A 19,994-nucleotide genomic window follows, 5' to 3' on the forward strand; every position below is an offset into this window, starting at 1 on the left:
GTTTACCACATTTATCTCAATATATAGAAGGATCTGGTAACTTCTGTTTCAGTGTATCTGAAGAGGTGTGCATGCACACGAAAGCTTATACCAAGAACTAACTTAGTTGGTCTTTAAGGTGCTACAGGAAGGAATTTTTTTATTTCGACTATGGCAGACCAACACGGCTACCCATCTGTAACTGGAACCATGGAAGGCACCACATTGAGCCGCATGAAATGGAAGTCCATCAACCTCACCAAGAAACTTGCACAGGTACAGACTGATATCTTCTTTCTTACTAAATGCAAGAACCTGGACATTATACCCAAGGCTCTTAGAATTAAGAACCCTCTACAATCCACGTATCCCACTGAATATGCAAGAAAACTATGCAACACTTTCTCTAAGAAGCTGCTCAAACATCTGATCAGCGTTCTCTACTCTAAACAGAAGCTAATAAAGGAGGAACTCCTTGTATTAGACAACTCTATCAGGAACCACCAAGCTTGGCAAGAGTTCCAAAAGGAAAAACAAAACATTTACCACTCTCAACTGGAGCTACTGAAGAAACAGAAAAACAAGAAACTCTCTAACCTTTCCAACCTACAGGCTACTAATCAAAACAAGATCAACAATATTGTCAATCTCTCACAGCAAGCACTCAGCCCAGCCGAGGAATCAGTCCTTTCACGTGGACTGTCATTCTGCCCTGCCAAATCCCCACACATGATCCAGTTCTACGGGGACTTGGAAGCATTTTTCCGCCGTTTACGCCTGAAGGAGTATTTTCAACACACACAACAACAAGACAAATCAGAACAAACAACAACTTCACAACACAACACCTCTCAACCCACTGGAGAACAACAACCACCCTCCCAACAGAACACTGACCACCAACTACCACTGAAAAAGTGTTACACAAAAAGGGACTCCACATGGACCCCTCCTGATGGACGCAATACCACACTGGACTTGTACATTGACTGCTTCCGCCACAGAATCCAAACAGATGTAACCAGAAAACACCATCGCTTACAACAAAATCTAAACCATGCTGAAAGGAGAGCCATAGATAATCTCAGAAACAACCCAAACATTATAATTAAAGAAGCAGACAAAGGGGGAGCTGTCGTCATCATGAACAAAACTGACTACATTCAGGAGGCTCGCAGACAACTTTCCAATACCGCCTTTTACACAAAATTGGACTCAGACCCCACACAAGAATACAAGAAAGAACTGAACAAGATTGTTAAGGAGCTACCCCCACACATCCAAGAACAGATCCTCACCAACACACCAACAGAACCTCGACCAGGAACTTTCTATCTTCTACCTAAAATACACAAACCAGGAAATCCAGGACGCCCCATCATTTCAGGTATTGGCACTATTACAGTGGGTGTCTCCGGTTATATGGACTCTGTTCTGAAACCATATGCCATCAGTGCTCCCAGCTATGTACGTGACACCACAGATTTTCTGAGGAAAATACAATCTTTAAATAATCTTCCCAACAATACTATACTAGCTACTATGGACGTGGAATCTCTGTATACCAACATCCCACACAACGATGGTTTACAAGCTATAAGGAACACCATTTCAGATAAAACCACAGCGGACCTTGCCACCAAACTCTGCCAATTTGTCCTTACCCACAACAACTTCAAATTCGGTGATGACCTGTTCCTTCAGATCAGCGGCACAGCAATGGGCACCCGCATGGCCCCACAGTATGCCAACATCTTCATGGCAGATTTAGAACAACGTTTCCTAAACTCCTACCCACTCAAACCTCTCTTGTACCTACGATACATTGACGATATTTTTATCATCTGGACACATGGTCAACAGACCCTGGACACCTTTCACCAGAAATTCAATGATTTTCACCCCACAATCAACCTTACAATGAATCAATCTATGCAAGAAATACATTTTTTGGACACTACTATAAAAATACAGGATGGACGCATAGACACCACCTTATACCGTAAACCAACTGACCGACAAACATATCTACATGCCTCTAGCTACCATCCCAAACATACCAAACAGTCCATTGTATATAGCCAGGCACTACGTTACAGCCGCATCTGTTCCAATTCTACAGACAGAGACTCTCACCTAAGAGATCTACAGCAAACCTTCTCAGAACTAAAATACCCAGCAGATGAAGTTAGACAACAGATCAACAGAGCCAGACTGATACCCAGAGAGAACTTGCTGCAAGACAGACCCAAAAAAGAAAATAACAGAACTCCACTAGTCATCACATACAGCTCCCAAGTTAAAACAGTTCAACGCATCATCAGAGATCTACAACCTCTCCTGGACAATGACAGTTCTCTTTCTCAAGCTCTGGGAGGAAGACCTTTCATTGCCTACAGACAGCCACCCAATCTTAAACAACTCCTAACCCACAATAATACTACAACCAGACTTAACACGGACACTGGCACCAGAGCCTGCAATAAACCCAGATGCCAACTTTGCTGCCACATACACCCGAACAACACCATTACTGGCCCCAACAACATCACACATACCATCTCGGGACTATTTAATTGCTCATCGTCTAACATTGTGTATGCCATCAAATGCCAACAGTGTCCTTCAGCTCTTTATATTGGACAAACAGGCCAAACCTTACGCCAAAGAATAAACGGACATAAATCAGAGAAACCAGTAGGAGAACACTTCAATCTCCCAGGACACTCTATACAAGATCTCAAAGTAGCTGTTTTACTACAAAGGAATTTCAGAAATAGACTGGAAAGAGAAGCTGCTGAATTACAACTCATTACCAAACTTAAAACAATGGAGAAACCTGGTCTGAACAGAGACATCGGATTCTTATCTCATTATACATGACTAAGCCATTTCTCACCTTCTCACCCCTTGCCTTTTCCTGTAAGACCTATTACAGTCGTTAAGAGTCGTCAACAGGCTCATCTCAGCTATCTGCCAATCTCCGATTCCCACCACCCTTCTAAGTAATACCCCTCCCCACCTTCTCAATATATAGAAGGATCTGGTAACTTCTGTTTCAGTGTATCTGAAGAAGTGTGCATGCACACGAAAGCTTATACCAAGAACTAACTTAGTTGGTCTTTAAGGTGCTACAGGAAGGAATTTTTTTATTTCGACTATGGCAGACCAACACGGCTACCCATCTGTAACTGGACACATTTATCTGCAGATTCAAATGTCTTTTGTCTCATTTGCTTTATCTTCCACTCAATCTCGTGATTCATCAATTCCATATATTGTGTTTGATATAACTTAATCTCTCTCAAAATCTCCTGGGACTTTGGTTTTGATCTTAATTTCTTCTCTCCTTCTTTTATCTTTTCCAAGATCTTTTCCTTCTTCTCATTTTGCTTTCTCTTTTTTATTGAATTTTGTTGAATTAAAAATCCTCGCATCACAGCTTTACTTGCGTCCCAGATCACTCTTTTTTCTACATCAGCCTTTAAATTTATTTCAAAATAGTCCTTTAAAGTTTTTTGGGCCTTTCTGTGGATCTCCTCATCTCGAAACAAGGTGTCATTCATCCTCCATCTGAATTGACCAGTTGTTGTAAGTTTCATCTCCATCTTCACGGCGTTATGGTCGGAGCAAGTCTTTGGGCAGATTTCTATTTTCTTAATCTTTGGAGCCATCCCACTAGTAATCCAGATTTGATCGATTCTGGTCCAGGTCGTCATTGCTTGAGAGAAAAAAGTTCCCTCTCTCTCGAGAGGGTTCCTTGTTCTCCAAATGTCTATCAAGTCCATATTTTCAGTCATTTCAAAGAAGGTCTTCGGAAGTCTCCCTTCCTTGGAAATTGTCAGTCTTTGTGCCTTGTCCATATTTGTAGAAACTACGCCATTCATATCTCCCATAAGTATTACATTATAATCCAAATAATCCATCAGAGTTTCATGGAGCTTCTTAAAAAAATCCGCCTTGCCTTCGTTTGGTGCATAAACTCCAACTACTAAGAATTTTTCTCCTTGTACTTGTATTTCAACTGCCAGGTATCTTCCTTGTTCATCTTTAAACATCATTTTTGGGGCCCATTTCTCTTTTACATAGATCACTACTCCTCTTTTCTTAACTTTGTCCAATGAAATAAATTCTTGTCCTAATCTTTTGTTAATAAGTAATTTCCTATGTACCCTGGTCACATGGGTTTCTTGCAGACAGATCAAGTCCAATTGTTCTCTTCTCAAAATATGAAATACTTGGCGTCTCTTCAAAGGCATGTTGAGCCCATTGCAATTCCAACTAAGGAGTTGCAGGGCCATCTTGTTATTTCTCAGTTACTCCTCCTACTGCTCCAAGTTGTTGCTCTTCCTCTGATGGTGGTGATTTAAGTCCAAACGATAAGTTCAGAATATCTAGTGCTCTCCTCTGTTCCGAAATTGGGTCAACCGTTCCCTTCTGTAAATCCTCGTGGTTTCTCTCCAAAAACTTCTCTTTATCTTGAATTGTCTTTATTTTCACCTTCTTTCCCTTGTAATTAAAGGACAGTCCTTGTGGGAACTCCCACCTAAAGAGGATGTTGTTCTTCTTCAACAGGTAGACCAGATCTTTATAGAAGGTTCTCACCTCCAAGATTTGTTTAGGGATGTCTTTAAAAATTTGTATAGGTGAATTTTCAATCTCCAAGGCCTTTTGATAATGTAGTTTTAATATTTTGTCTCTTTCTTCCTTGGATCTGAGAGTAATCAGGCAATCCCTCGGAGTTTTTCTATTCTGTCTCCTGCCCAATCTGAATGCTGTTATTATCTTAAATTCTTCCTCCTTCAAATCTTCCTGCCAACAGAGTAAACTCTTGTGTAAGGAACTCCACAAGGCTGTCCCCTTCACTCTCGGGAATTAGTCTTAATTTCAGGTTTCTCTCCTTTCTCTGTAATTCCATCAAGGACAACGCCAGATCATGTTCATAGACTTTTTTCGAAATCGGTTCTAATTTTTCCTGTGTCTCTTCAGCAGTCTTTCTGGCGTCCTCTGCAATTTTACGTGTAGCAGAGTTCTCTTCAATCAATTTATTTATAGATTCTGTATTAGATGTCACACTTTTCGTATTAAGATCCAATCTTGCTGTTAATTCTGTTAGTTTTTGTGAGTTCTCTGTACTCTGCTTTGTCAGAGCTTCCAAGGATTGATTTATCTTGAGTAACGCCTGTGTCATAGAATCCATGGAGGCAGCCGTCGCTTTTTCCTGAGCAGCTGCTCCAGTCTGTGTCAAACTTGATATTGAACCTCTTTTCTTTTGTTGTTGTTGTTTTGCTTTAGCTCTAGTTGTAATCTCGTCTGCTGGGGCACTCATGTCCCAAGGACGTTCTCACAGGAGCAGTTCCCAAATGGAAAATCCCACTGTCTTACTCTGTTATTCCAATTGTTACTTCTTACCCTCTAGAGGGAGCAAGACAAGTGAAGGAAACAAAAAGCAGGGAACAAAGAAACCAGGAAAGTTCAATATAGATGCTGCAACAGTTTTTCTGCGTGATTTAACTGTCAAAGTCCAATATATTATGGCAGCAAAGTCCAAACTCTGTATCAAGTAGAACATCCACTATGTATCCTTATAAAGATTTCTAAAGTTTCTAAAGTCTCTATCCTGGTATCTTATTTTGGCAGACCGTATCAAAGGAATTAAGGCAGCTGGAAACTTTCCTCTCTCAATAAATCATGCAGGTTAATAAGGTTACTTTCCCCCCCTCTGCTCCTGCTTGCTAGAGAGGGGGTTTAAGTCCAATGCCAGGCTTAAGCAATTCTATCGTTATTTCCATACAGATACAGCTCTTTCTCTTTCGTTGCTTTCATCTGTCATGCAGTCGGGGGAAGGCAGACTTCCTTAATTTTACCCTTCCCCGTTTCCGGCCAAATTTCTAATTAATTTTTTTGAAAATTCCAGTAATCGTTCAGTCCTACTCACGGGGTTTTGAATTCAGTTCATTTTGCAGGAAGGAATCGGCGCTCTCTGTCAATGGCGACGCGGCTTCACACTGCGGGCTGGGTAACGACTCTCAGCACCGCGCTCTCCCGATGCCGTTCCGGAGCCTTTAAAAAGGCTCTTTCCCAGTAAAGGGGGGCGCTTCTGGTGCCCACCGAGTCTCCTTGTTCTCAGGCTTTCGTGCCTGTGATTTTAGGGGTCCCCCGCTTGCCGTAGCGGGTCAGACCCGAACTCGCAGCGCAGTCCTCCTCCGGAGCTCGGAAAGAGGACCGCCATTAACGCTGGCGCCGACCGGAAGTGATATTGATTATTTTGATAGCAGCCCCATATTCTCAACACAAAGTGAGAAGTGTTTGGACAAATCACTGATTTGTACATCAGTTCCCCCATGGCACAACTGTACCTTCCCCACACTCAGTCTACAAACCATGGGACTTGGGTTCAGTTGGCAACATCTGTGTGTATGACTATGACATAAACACACTGAAAGGATCAAACTGGATAAATGATCGCATAATAGATGCCTTTCTTGCCTCCAGGGTGATCATGGCCAAAGAGCTAGGTCACAATGGAACAATTTTCCCACTTACCGTACTTGCCACTTCATGCAGATATGTCAAAGATTGCCAGTGCAAGCTCTGAAGAACTGTTTGAGATTTGGAGTGCTAAAGAAAGATGTTTTGATTATTCCAGTAAATGACAGAGAGGTCCACTGGATACTGATAGTAATCATTTTTAAAAGGAAGACAATGCTCTATCTAGATTCCAAACATGGATTGAACCACTCTGTGATTGATGCAATAACATCCTTCTTAGCATGTCTGTATGAGATGGATTCAAAATATCCCTATAGTTTTGCGGCTGATCATTTTTTGCACCAACTGATATACCCAGGCAAGGTACCATAATTCCAGTGACTACGGTCCTTTCACATGTACCATTGCCCATCTGATTGCTTCTGCTGCCCAATTACAGTTCATACAAAAGGATATGGCTGCCATTAGACCCTGGATTGCAAAAGAAATAATACAGTACTGTGGGAAAACCTATTTTGAAGGACAAGACAAATATTTTCAAGTGGAAATTGATGCTGTTCCTCCCAAGAAGAGACAAATCTTGAACGAAAGTTACATTACTGTGTCTCGATCATGCCCAGAGGGATGGAAGGATACACTAACCTATTGCTCAGATATTTTACCTTCCTTGTTTGAAGGCTGCTGGTCACTATGTTTCTTGAAGGAAGGGTGCAGGAGGCCCAGTGGTGACCTAACTATGGTTTACTGTGAAGGAAACTGCAAGGACTGGTACCACTGCTTTCGCATAGGCATTGATTCAAAAGATCTTCCAGAGGTTTTCGTGTGTCCAGACTGTCAATCCACTGTGGCCGAATAGATTTTGAAACTGCGAACTGTCATATTCCACAGGTTGGTATAATACAGCAAAATCCAAACATGTAGTTTTCATCATCATGGCAGGGATGGTCCTTTTCCATAGAATTCTTATTTATGGAGTTAGTTTTTAAATCCTGCTTTTCTCTACTTGAAGGAGTCTCAAAGTGGCTAAAAATCTCCTTTCCCTTCCACCCCCACAACAGACACCTTGTGAGGTAGGTGGGGCTGAGAGAGTTCAGAGAGAAGTGTGACTGGCCCAAGGTCACCCAGCAGCCTGCATGTGGAGGAGCGGGGAAGCGAACCCAGCTCACCAGATTAGAGTCCACCGCTCTTAACCACTACACCACAGAAATGTATCTCTTAAAACTCTTGAGCAAGCTGTTCAGTTCAGCCTCATAGTGATACTGATTTGTGGAGGGAAGGTTGGGAGCAAGATCTGTTCCCATTTCCCAACACAGAGACCATAGAGCAGTTTCTTTTGGGGGCTGAACCTGCAGAGTGTTTCTGTTCAGAATTTCCGTGGCAGAAATTGGCTAAGTGCCTTTATAAACATTCAGCTTCTCAAATCAAACCCCATCATGAAACTTTCAGGTGTAGCTGTTGGAGGTGAAGGGCAGAGAAGGTGCTAGTCCTTACCTCCCTCCTCCCAGCCCCATGATCAGTTGCCCAATGGGCTGAATTTCACGGCTTTTGCATGTAAAGGGCAAGCTTGTTCTTTAGTTGTTTAGACTCTTTAAACTTGGAAACAGATATTTGGCTCCATGACCCAAATGACCAAAAGGGTCAGCTTCTAGAATCATAGCACTGTAGAGTTGGAAGGGACCCTGAGGATCATCTAGTCCAACTCCCTGCAATGCAGGAATATGCAGCTAGTCCATACAGGGATTGAACCTGCAACCTTGGTGTTATCAGCACCATGGTCTAACCAACTGAGCTATCCAGAGGACTGGAAAGATCATGATTGTACTTCCCCTACCCTCAGCCCTAACTCCGTTGAGTATTTTTTGTTATGAGACTGAGTGTTTGGGGCTGATGCTGTAGCATTCTTGTCTGGGGGCTTGATGGAAAAACAGAAAAGTGACCCTCACCTAACTCTCCAATGCCCTTCAACAAGAATGCTGTAGGAAATATTGCTAAGCCCAAAGGGAGGCAAGAATTTGCTTCAGCTCACCTTGTTAATGGCAGAGCAAAAGCTATGTGTGTGTCATTCTCAATCAGTCTACTTTCAGGACTGATTTTAGAACCCTCTTATGTCAGGCCACATGGTCACTGGAGGTGGCCCCATCATGCAAACATGACTATCCACACAGGGACCATCTATTTTTGTTTTTTTTCCTGATACTGAATTTTAAGTTACAGTTACATCTTTTAAAACAGCTGTCAGTATATCACACTGCTTTCCACTTGCCTTCCAAAGGAACATGTGGCTCTCCCCACATAGCGGGTTAGGTTGAGACTGCTGATCCAAAGTGATCAGTAATTTTTACGGTAATTACAATCCTGCTTTCCCTTGTACCAGCTTACCTTGACTTCAGTAAGGCCTTTGAAAAGGTCCTCCATGATATTATTGCAAAACAACTAGTAAAATGTGGGCTAGACAAAGCTACTGTTAGGTGGATTTGTAATTGGTTGACGGGCTGAACCCAAAGAGTGCTCATCAGTGGCTCACCTTCATCCTGGGAAAAAATGACTACTGGGGTTCCACAAGGTTCTGTCCTGGGCCTGGTGCTATTCAATATTTTTATAAATGATTTGGATGATGGAATAGAGGGTGTGCTAATCAAATTTGCAAATGACTGCAAACTAGGAGGGGTTGCTAATACACCAGAGGACAGGGTCAGAATTCAAAATGACCTGAATAGCCTAGAGAGCTGGGCCAAAGCCAACAATATGGAGTTCAATAGGGAGAAATGTAAGGTACTACACCTGGATAGAAAAAATGAAATGCACAGGTGGGGGACACTTGGCTTGACAGCAGTACCTGTGAAAGGGATCTGGGAGTCTTAGTCGACCACAAGCTGAATATGAGTCAACAGTGTGATGTGGCAGCTAAGAACGCCAATGCAATTCTGGGCTGCATCAATAGGAGTATAGTGTCTAGATCAAGTGAAGGAATGCTACCACACTATTCTGGTTGGTTGGTCAGACCACACCTGAAATACTGTGTCCAGTTGAAGAAGGATATTGTCAAGTTGGAGCATGTCCAGAGGAGGGTGACCAAAATGTAAAAGGTCTGGAATCCAAGCCCTATGAGGAGAGACTTAGGGAGCTGGATTTGTTGAATCTAGAGAAGAGAAGTTTAAGGAGTGACATGATAGCCATGTTTAAATATTTGAAGGGATGTCATGTTGAAGAGGGAGCAAGCTTGTTTTCTGCTGTTCTAGAGACTAGGATGCAGAATAATGGATTCAAACTATGGGAAAAGAGATTCCACCTGGGCGTGGTAATCCAGTCAGGGAAAAAGGGAGGCATACTATGTTTAGGGCACCGTTTCCTTCCCCTTTTCGGGGTGAGCATAGTGGATCCTAAAAAGGGCTGCTCAGTCATGGATACAGCTGCTGAGCTGCTCAACTGCCTCATTCCTTGAGTCAGAACGACTGACCGCCCACGTGTCGGTTCATGACTAGGGGCTTCACATTCCTGCCACCGTAGCCATTTAGTGATGGCCATGGGGCGAGGGTTTGGGGAGGTTGGGTTTGGTTTTTGGAAGACGCCTGTGCGTGAATTTGTTTTATGTGTGTAGATTAGTGCACGCTGACCAACACACAGTCTTCACAGTAGGGCTCTGTTCTGATGGCATGAGTAGTCACGACAAACTGGTGGATCCTATCTGCTGCAGCCTTCATCCGCCTTCAGAGCCGTTGTAACACACTGCTTGTTATCACCCGCCTGCTCTGCCGTTGAGGACTTCTTGGATCATTCTTTGTCTAACTCCTTCCCTGTTATGTACTAAGCTTGGATCCTAGAACAATAGGCAAGTAGGATCCTAGAATGCAAGAACTGATTGGCTTGCAGGAAAAGACCAATCAGGCTCCAGGAGGGAAGCAGAATCAGCTAGTCAGACGGGACTCATTGTGTAAATAATGTATATAAAAGCCTGAGGTTTGGGGGGAAATTCAATCACTGTTTTACAAGCTGCAATAAAGAGCATGAAATCACTACAGGACTCTGAGCATATTTAATTTTCTTTGACCTTACCACCTTGGGTGACCCTGCTGGGAGTACGAGATTCCCAACGGCTTCGCTCACAAGGGTCATAGGAATGTGCAAGCCCACTCACCATGACAAGTGAGAGAACTGAGATAGATTGCACTGAGCCCTCATTAGGTCTCATTAGACAAAGCGTTCCACCAAAAAGGCTTTGGCTCTGGTTGAGGACAGCTGGATAGGTTTTGGGCCAGGGACCACCAGTAGGTTGCTGTTAGATGAGCGTCACACTCATGGGGGGTGTATTGGAAGATAATTCCCACAGATAAGAAAGGTCACAGACTGTTTAGGGCTTTAAAGTTTAGCACCAAAACAATGAACCTGATTCGATACTCCACCTGGAGCCAATCCAGCTGATGAACAACCAACTGAATGTGGGCTCTCCACAAAGTCCAAGTAAGAACTCATGCATCTGCATTTTAGACCATTTGGAGTTTCTGGAGCAGTCTCAAGGGTAGCCCTGCATCTCTCTCTCTCTATCACATTTATACCCTGCACTCCCCGGCTCAGGTGTACAGCAAGTTAAAGTAGTCTAGTCTGCAGGTGACTACTGCATGGATCACCATGGCTAGGTTGGAAAGGGACAGGTATGGTACCGATAGCCTAACCTGACATAGATTCAAAAATTCCAGTTTGGCTACATTTGTGACCAATGCCTCCATAGAGACAGAAGCATCCAGGATCACACCGGGACTCCTGATGGCGGCTACAGGTGACTATTGCGCTCCATGAAGAGCTGGGAGCTGGCAAACCAAACTGAAATTATTCTGGCCCAGCCATTGGATGCCCATTTTTAATGGGCCGACTCCGTTTCCTCCATCCCAGCACACCCACCTAAAAATTGGCCAATATATCCAGGGTAGCATCTGGCAGTAGATCCATGATGTTTGTGGTCAGATCTGTGGTTATGTACAATATATTTGAATAAAGGGTGAATTTGGGGTTCCCCAATGCAAAAAGTGTGATGATCCATGAGGATCCGTGCTTCAAAACCACGTTTTTGAGGCATGGAGTGGCCAGGAAGCCGTGGATTCGTGTTTTTTGTGGTGCAAGCTGTGTCCCATGGCATGAAGTGTGATTTGACAGTGATTTAAGGGTGGCCCAGTGCAAAAAGTGTGAGGATCCATGAGGATCCGTGCTTCAAAACCACGTATTTGGGCAGTGTTATGACCAGGAAGCTGTGGATCCTAGTTTTCTTTGGTGCAAGATGTATCCCTGGACATGATGTGTGATTTGACAGTGAGTTTGGGCTGGCCCAATGCAAAAAGTGTGAGGATCCGTGCTTCAAAACCACGTTTTTGGGCCATGCCGTTGCCAGATAACCGTGGATCTGAGTTTCTGTGGTGCAGGCTGTGCCCCTGGACATGATGTGTGATTTGACAGTGAGTTTAGGGTAGCTCAATGCAAAAAGCGTGAGGATCCATGAGGATCCGTGGTTCGGAACCACGTTTTTGGGCCACGGTATGGCCAGGAGTGCATGGATCCGTGATTTTTGTGGTGGATGCTGTGCCCCTGGCCATGATGTTTGATCTGATGATGACTTTGGGCTGATCTTGTGCAAAAATCATGAGGATCCATGCTTCAAAACCATGTTTTTGGGCCACAGTATGGCCAGGAAGCCGTGGATCCGTGATTTTTGTGGTGGATGCTGTGCCCCTGGCCATGATGTTTAATCTGATGGTGACTTTGGGCTGGTCTTGTGCAAAAATCATGAGGATCCATGCTTCGGAACCACGTTTTTGGGCCACGGTATGGCCAGGCAGGTGTGGATCCGAGTTTTTTGTGGTGTAGGCTGTGCCCCTGGCTATGATATGTGATTTGACAGTGAGTTTGGGTTGGCCCAATGAAGAAAGCGTGAGGATCCATGAGGATCCATGCTTCAAAACCACATTTTTGGGCCACAGTATGGCCAGGAAGCCGTGGATCCATGATTTTTGTGGTGGATGCTGTGCCCATGGCCATGATGTTTGATCTGATGGTGACTTTGGGCTGGTCTTGTGCAAAAATCATGAGGATCCATTTTTTAACCATGTTTTTGCGCCCCTGCGGCCCCATGAAATAGTGGATGCATGATTTTTTTGATGCTGTCTACAGAGTAAGACATGGTCTACAGTATGATGGTGGTTTTATTTAATTTGAATTAAAAAATCATATGAATTCACGAGGATCCGTCTAGATCCGCCTTTTGCCTTTTTCCGAAAAGGATCTCAGACTTTCATGTTGTAAAATTCTAATTCGATAAAACAAAAGCAAAGCCCACCGCCACTTGGCTCCAGCTTGGAGCTGGAATAAGAAATAGCGGGCAAGGACAAGTTTACCTGAGCCAGGTATCATCACCACCTATCAGGTACCTATTGCTAAAGAGGCCAAGGCCACAGTCTGAGGCTCCCCCTATTTTGAGAGGTAGTAGTAGCCAACGGCCGGAGGACTGTGAAAGCTATACCATTGTCAACCAAAAGGGAGGGGGGTAATATCTTAGAGCGTCTCGTTCTCCCTCCCCCCGCCCCTGTTCACTGACAAGATTTTAGGGAGGATTTGGTATTGAAACAGGATTTGTGCGCGTTATAAATGATTTGTTCGCGGAGTCCTTTTTCCAACAATCTCCCCAGCACGTGCTCCGCGGTTCGTGCCCAACGGCTCGTGGCTTGAGCAAACCATTTGAATCGCTGGAGGGGGGGGGCAGAAATGAAGGCTTTCTTCTCGCCCGGCATCGAAATCAAGCGGGCTTTTATTTGCTTTAACTGGATTTATTGTATCCCAAACACTCTTAGCGCTGCTACTAAAATGGTACCGGCCCACCATTCTGCAGCGCTAAGGCGGCTTGGGCGAGCTTATTATTTAGGGAAGGAGGAGCGAGCCGAGATTCAGCTGGATCAGCTGCGGGCCCAGAAAAGCCACAGGCTCATATCCAAGGACTCCAGAGAGGCGCGTTGACGGGGATTTTCTTTCTCCGTTGACTAACAGGCTGTCGGAAAGAGATAAACCAAATCGCTGATCTATCCGTCTCCCCCCTCGAAAAGTAAAAATAATATCGCCTCGTCAGGGGCGGGGGGGGGCGAGCAGCTGAGCGAAAGGCGGCGCGGACTGTACCTTTGCAAGCGGCGAGGCGCCTGGAATACTACAACTTTAAATTGGCCCCTGAGCGCCTCTTCAGGTCTGAAGAGATGCCAGTTAACTCCCGTCTCGGGTGCCTTGGAATAATCAGAACTCGGTGAAATGTGGGGGAGACAGAGCGAGTTCTTGTCGGGGGAGAATTCCCCCCTCACACACGTCAGAAATGGTCAGGCTGGGATTCTACCACATCAAATACAGAGGGGGGAGGCTCTTGACGGCTCTCTCCCAGACAAATAAATCTCGGCTTTTCCCGGGGACGGGTGTCTTCTTTCTCCCACCTTCTTTGGTCGTGAATTATGGGGAGGCGCTGGCGAGGACGCAGCTGCTCGCCGCCCTGGGCCGGGAAATGGTACGCCCCGAGGGGCGGCGCGAGCGAAGCCCTGCCCGGGGTTGGCGCGGGCCAGTCGCAGGGCGGGAGGCGGCCGGGCCGGGGGTGGTTCTGCGCAGCTGGGAGGGCGGAGCCGCGCGATCCCGGGCTCGGGGCGGGGGGCGGCCATGGGCGGCTGAGGGGTGCCCAGTCCAGAAGCGGCCCGGGCCGGCGGCCATGGCCGAGGACTACTGGGACTCGCCACCGCAGTAGCCGCCGCCAAGGTAAGAAACGCGGGTCGGGCGGGGGGGGGGGCACCAGCGTGACCTTTGACCCCTTGTTAGGAGTCTGTCTCCCGAGGGACCAGCTCTGCTGCCTTGGGGTAGAGCGCTCGCTTTCAAGCCATTCGGCCCTTTCTGCTCTGACCTCTCCTGTAATTTTCCTCTGGCATTAATTCCGCCCCGCACCCCCAAGAGATCTGTTCGGCTTCTTTAATCCCTGATGCCGATCTCTGCCATCAGACTGAAGGAGGCTTCACATTGATCTCCTTGAATTCTCTCCTTACACCCCCCCGCGAGTACTGCGCCCAGTATTTCTTAGCCCCTCCTCAGTAGGGTTGAAGCAGATCCTTTCCCCGTCGGACTTCAGGGAGATGCATGAATTAGGGGCGCCTTCTTAATCTTCCCCCAGAGATCCATACTCTTCAGCTGGGAGGTTCGCCCCTTCTGCCACTGGGCTAAACTCCTTGCTGCTTAAATCAGGGGCTGGAGGTGGATTGTTCTGAAGTTCTGAGCATCTGCACCTTCCTTCCCCGTTGGTGTTGCAGTCTTTTCCTCTACTGAGTCCTACCACTCCCCGTTGACTGCCGTGCCCTGGAGGCTCCCCACCCCGGTCTGGTCTTCCTTCTGGCCCAAGGCTTTTGCCTGGCTCTGACCTCGCAAGGACCTTTGGGGGGACTTTGAGGAGGCGCTTCTCGTTTGCCTCATGGCTCATGAGTCAGGGACGAGTGGTTTCTTTCTGTTTGGACTTGCTGGGTGATCTTTGCTTTCACGTTGACTCTTGTCACTAGATTCCCTTGGCTTGCAATTGCTTCCCTCACTCTGACTGTGGACCTGGAAATGTAAGGAGGCGTATCTCTTGTAGGATTTGTTGCTTCTCTGCTACTTGGCTTGAGCCATTTCTTTGTGCAAGTGACCAAGTTTTCCTCTTCTCCTTCCCACACCCCCTTACGTCCAAATTGGAGGGCAGGTGGTGTTCCCCTCCTGGCCTTTAAGAGGTGGATGGGGGATGCTCCCGGATTCAGCATGTTCTCAGGGCACCACGGCTAGGAAATAGGGTGCAGAAGAGAGACTGCAGGAGGAGAAACCACAGGGAGTCTCCGTAGGGGATTCTTAGCTCTCTGTTCAGGAATTCCAGCTGCTCCGGGTGGGAGGAAGTTCCTTTGCTCACCTTCTACTTGAAGACCGACCTCTTCGTGAGCCTGATGATGTCATGGGGGGCGCTTCCATCTCCTCCCCACTTCACACTACGCTGCGTCTGTGTGCGACTAATGATGCACTGGTAGGCAAATGGGTCCTGTGATGATGCTGTGAGGTTGGCAGGGATCAGGCTTATGTGGGAAAGGATTGGCTTTTGGGGCAGCTGCTGGCAGTATTAGCCCTGGAGATGTTTGGTGCAGAGGCCCCTGGGAGGGGGGCTGGTTTTCTCGTTTCCCCCCCTTTCCGTTTTCCTCCATGCTTGTAACCAGGAGTTCCCCAGAAGGCTGCCATTCCCTTCCTGACCCTCTGCTGCGCTCGCCTGGAGCTGACAGCTTAGCAGCTACTGTGCTTGGTGGCTTGTCCGGATTTGCTTGCCAACCTTTTGCCTGCTCTCTTGTGAGGAAGGTGTGTGTCAGGCATACTTATTGGGAGCACCCACCTTCCCCCAAACACATGGGTGCTTGCATCCATGCTAAGGTGCTCCTTTCTACTGCTCCTTTTTTATTTCCCTGCCAACTTGGGCCTGGTGACCAGCTTTTGGCACTCCGTGGACTTGGCACCGGTGCCAGGTCTCGCACAGGGTTCTGCAGTGAGAGCTGCAATGACAACATCTTAGCTGCTGAGCTGGTTTGGAGAAGGAAGAAAAGCAGAGTGGCTGCAACTGGTGAAAGGATGCTAGTTTTTCTCCCTCCCTCTGAGTTTTTACATTTTATGGATGTCTTCTTAGATCCTAACCCACTAGAAAAAAGATTCTCCATTCTTTAGATGGCTCTTATCTGGTCTTTCAGGTATAGTTGCTGTTTAGCTTGGTTTGCCTCACTGCTGAACCCACTGAAAATAGAATCAGAATGGGTCTAAAAAGCCATTTAGTCCCTCTCCTTGCCCCCAGTCAGGACAAACCTACTTCCAACCCCAACTGAACCCATACAAGCTAGATCACAATACAGCACAGGCAGAGATCAGGTGAAGTGCCCAAAATGTGCTCCCAAAAGCAGAGAGGCAAGGCAACTTGTATATTTCAGAGGAAGAGACAAACAAGAAACCCACAGAGAAAAGAAATTGTTACTTCTGTAGCTCTGTACACCAGAGTATTTTATTATTCTCTTCTGATTTGTTCATAAGATGAGTCTTCTCCAATGTGAATATTTGTTGCCCTCCAGATATTTTGGATTTCAACTCCCATCTGCCTTTGCCAGCAAGGACAATGGTCTGGGCTCTGCTGAATGCAAGGCAACTTGGTGAACTTCACAGTTGAGTGTGGGTTTTGTCCTGGCTCTTGCATTCCCATATCCAATATTTAATATCCTGGCTCATCATGCTATGCTATTTCTATAACTCTAAAATTATTATTATTATTATTATTATTATTGGAATTATATACTGCCCTACACCCGGGGGGTCTCAAGTGTGTGATGATGTTTCTCATTCACCTCTGCAGTGATCTTTTGAGAATTTCCCCACTGTGTGGATGGTGAATAAATAAGTCTCTTTCCCAAGGCTACCTAGTGAGTGGATTTTGAACTTTTAAACTTGTATTGCCTATCAGATTGTACTCTGTGTTAACAAACCTGGAGTAATCTTTCCACCCCCTGGCCTGGTAGCACGCCCTCAGTTGCTAACCTAGATTAGAACCCCTGCCGTTCATAAGAATTAGAACCCCCTTGCTATTCTTTAACTGCATTGTGAGTGTCATGTGGTGGTCACGGTCACTAAACTGCAGTCCTATACACATTTACTTGGGAGCATGTCCTACTGAAGTTAATGTTGCTTACATCTGAGTAGATGTGTCTAGAATTGCACTGTAAGGCTGCAGTCCTTGTGTGCACATACTTGACAGTAAGCATAGAATCATAGAATCATAGAGTTGGAAGAGACCGCAAGGGCCATCGAGTCCAACCCCCTGCCAAGCAGGAAACACCATCAGAGCACTCCTGACATATGGTTGTCAAGCCTCTGCTTAAAGACCTCCAAAGAAGGAGACTCCACCACACTCCTTGGCAGCAAATTCCACTGTCAAACAGCTCTTACTGTCAGGAAGTTCTTCCTAATGTTTAGGTGGAATCTTCTTTCTTGTAGTTTGGATCCATTGCTCCGTGTCCGCTTCTCTGGAGCAGCAGAAAACAACCTTTCTCCCTCCTCTATGTGACATCCTTTTATATATTTGAACATGGCTATCATATCACCCCTTAACCTCCTCTTCTCCAGGCTAAACATGCCCAGCTCCCTTAGCCGTTCCTCATAAGGCATCGTTTCCAGGCCTTTGACCATTTTGGTTGCCCTCCTCTGGACACGTTCCAGTTTGTCAGTGTCCTTCTTGAACTGTGGTGCCCAGAACTGGACACAGTACTCCAGGTGAGGTCTGACCAGAGCAGAATACAGTGGCACTATTACTTCCCTTGATCTAGATGCTATACTCCTATTGATGCAGCCCAGAATTGCATTGGCTTTTTTAGCTGCCGCGTCACACTGTTGGCTCATGTCAAGTTTGTGGTCAGCCAAGACTCCTAGATCCTTTTCACATGTACTGCAGTATTAAACTAATTGGGACTTACATCTGAGTAAACTTGGTTAGGATTGTGCTGTAGTTTGTACAGTTGTGAAGCACATTCTGGGCTGTTTTGGCTCTTGATCTTCCTGGCTTCCCTTTCTGTGTCCAGGAAGGGGCCCTGGGTATCCCACAAGCTCACACAAACACTAAGCTTAGGATCCTGGTAGTTTCAGCTTTCATTAGTCTGCCCCCATTTTGGGTCCCACTGTCTGAAAAAAAAAGGCTTGAACAATGTAATAATAAATAAAATCTCCAAATAGGGAAGATGGGCCTGGGAAGGAGGAGTTTCAGTGTCCTTATGTAGCTTCTTGACCCACCCCCTGGCTAGGGGAATAAATTATGTTAAATTAGCAACTATAGGCAAAGTGGCTTAATTTCCATACCATATGCTGGTTTTTCTTGGCACAGAATTGTGATGAATAATCTTACCTTTCTTTTGAGCCCAAACAGTCCTGATTTTAAGAAAATCTTTGTTGCATATACTGACTTTTGCTTCCCCATGACTGCTCTTGGCTGCTTCAAAGCCACATGATCCTTTTGCCATTCAGTGTTTATTTTGGAGTAACAGTGGATTTGGGGCCCTACATGGCACAAAATGAATATGGCCCCAGCTTGGAAGCCATCGGATGCATCATTGAGAGCCTGGGCTCCCTATATTCTCTGGACATAGGTAGTCAGATGCTGCAGTGTGCTTGACATCACTTCCCAGGCACAGGGGTGACATTATTAGTTTATTTTTATTTATTTGGTTTCTGACCCACCCTTCACTATTTGATCCCAGGGTGGGTTGCAGTAACTTAAAAATAATATTCAAAAGAGTTTAAAACAAATAATAATCATAGGAGGGTGAGTCCTGAAAATCTATATCACACATGTCCAAGGACAGGGTAAAGAGGCGCTTCTTCAGCATAGGATGCAAACTATACAGTGAAGGCACCCAGTGGACCTCTGTGGGGAGGGAATGCCACACCTTAGGGGCTGCCACAGAGAAAGGGTGGTAGAACTGCCAGCTCTGCTGAGCTTGACACCCAGGAAGGTTTGTCAGGAAGGAGGGAGCCTTTCAGGTATGTCCTTGATTTTTGACTGGGGATGGAGGAAGAGAAACTGTGGAATGAATATGCATCTTGCAATGATCCCTTCAAGAAACTTATCCTGTCCTCTGTTGCCATCCCAGAATGAGCATGAGCTGGCAATGTAATAGTGAAATAAATATAATACAGGTGGGGACTCTTTCTTGCTTTTTGTTAGAAGTGGAGCTGTTAACAGACTTAAAAAGCAAGACCAAGGATTAAAATTGGGTCTCTGGAGACCAGATCTGGCTTGTGTGCATGAGTAGTTTGTGTTCTCTGATCTGTCCTTTGACCAGAAAGCAGATAGGAGGAGAAGACTCAATAAATTTTATCTTGGTGCAGCTTCCACCTTACTTTGTCCATGTGCTCGGGGTGCATTAAAACTGTTAAATCGCACATGCGTGATACGAGCAATGCCCTGTTGTTTTTAAAGATGCCATTGCTTTATGCCGACTACTAAACATCTGCTGAGAGAAGAGCTCTGCACTTCTTGCAGAAAGTAGACAGGCTTGGGCTTCAGTCACATCGAAAGGCAGGTATCCAGTTGAAGAGCCGTCACCAAGATCACTTGTCTGTATGCCACTGCTGGTCACACAGTACGGAGTTCAGCCCAAAAGGCTCTCTTTCCTGACTCGCTGTCTCTGCTGCTGTGGCTCTTGAGAAAATGAAGGGGGGAAACCGAGGCAGCTGGTGAGCGGACCTCCAGTCCAAGGGCAGGGATACCCAGATCCACTGGTTCTTCAGGGTTACTGGTAAGGTGCAGATCTGCTGGTAGTTCCTGTTCCTCTTGCTCTCCTCTGAGGGGATCTCAGGTTGGAAGTCTGAGCAGGGTTGAATGCCTCTTAACAGCTTAACAACAACAACAACAACAACATAACCCCACTGCGAAAAAAGAGCACATAGACATTCCATTGTGGCGACCATAACCCATGTTCAAGGTGCCT

The 19,994-nt window shown here is 45.8% G+C and overlaps 1 protein-coding gene and 2 long non-coding RNA genes across 8 annotated transcripts in view; 1 reads left to right on the top strand and 2 right to left on the bottom strand.

Moving 5' to 3' along the window:
• Positions 1-13,917, bottom strand: part of LOC308467097 — a 31,293-nt gene extending 17,376 nt beyond the window's left edge. For 2 of the 3 annotated variants that reach the window (XR_013981130.1, XR_013981131.1), the window contains exon 1: positions 12,852-13,917. This is a non-coding gene — a long non-coding RNA (uncharacterized lncRNA). The remainder of the gene's footprint in view (positions 1-12,851) is intronic. The other variant, XR_013981129.1, reaches the window with a different exon arrangement.
• The window catches only part of LOC308467101, a 175,658-nt gene that overhangs the window by 111,009 nt on the left and 44,655 nt on the right, over positions 1-19,994 (bottom strand). The window lies entirely within an intron of this gene.
• The window catches only part of CDK16 (cyclin dependent kinase 16), a 60,772-nt gene continuing 54,859 nt past the window's right edge, over positions 14,082-19,994 (top strand). For all 4 annotated transcript variants that reach the window (XM_080988470.1, XM_080988471.1, XM_080988469.1 and 1 more), the window contains exon 1: positions 14,082-14,238. The gene's annotated coding sequence lies outside the window, so the exon portion shown is untranslated. The remainder of the gene's footprint in view (positions 14,239-19,994) is intronic.

The sequence above is a fragment of the Podarcis pityusensis genome (genome assembly GCF_964106645.2).
Source record: "Podarcis pityusensis genome assembly, chromosome: 17".
Lineage (NCBI taxonomy): Eukaryota > Metazoa > Chordata > Lepidosauria > Squamata > Lacertidae > Podarcis > Podarcis pityusensis.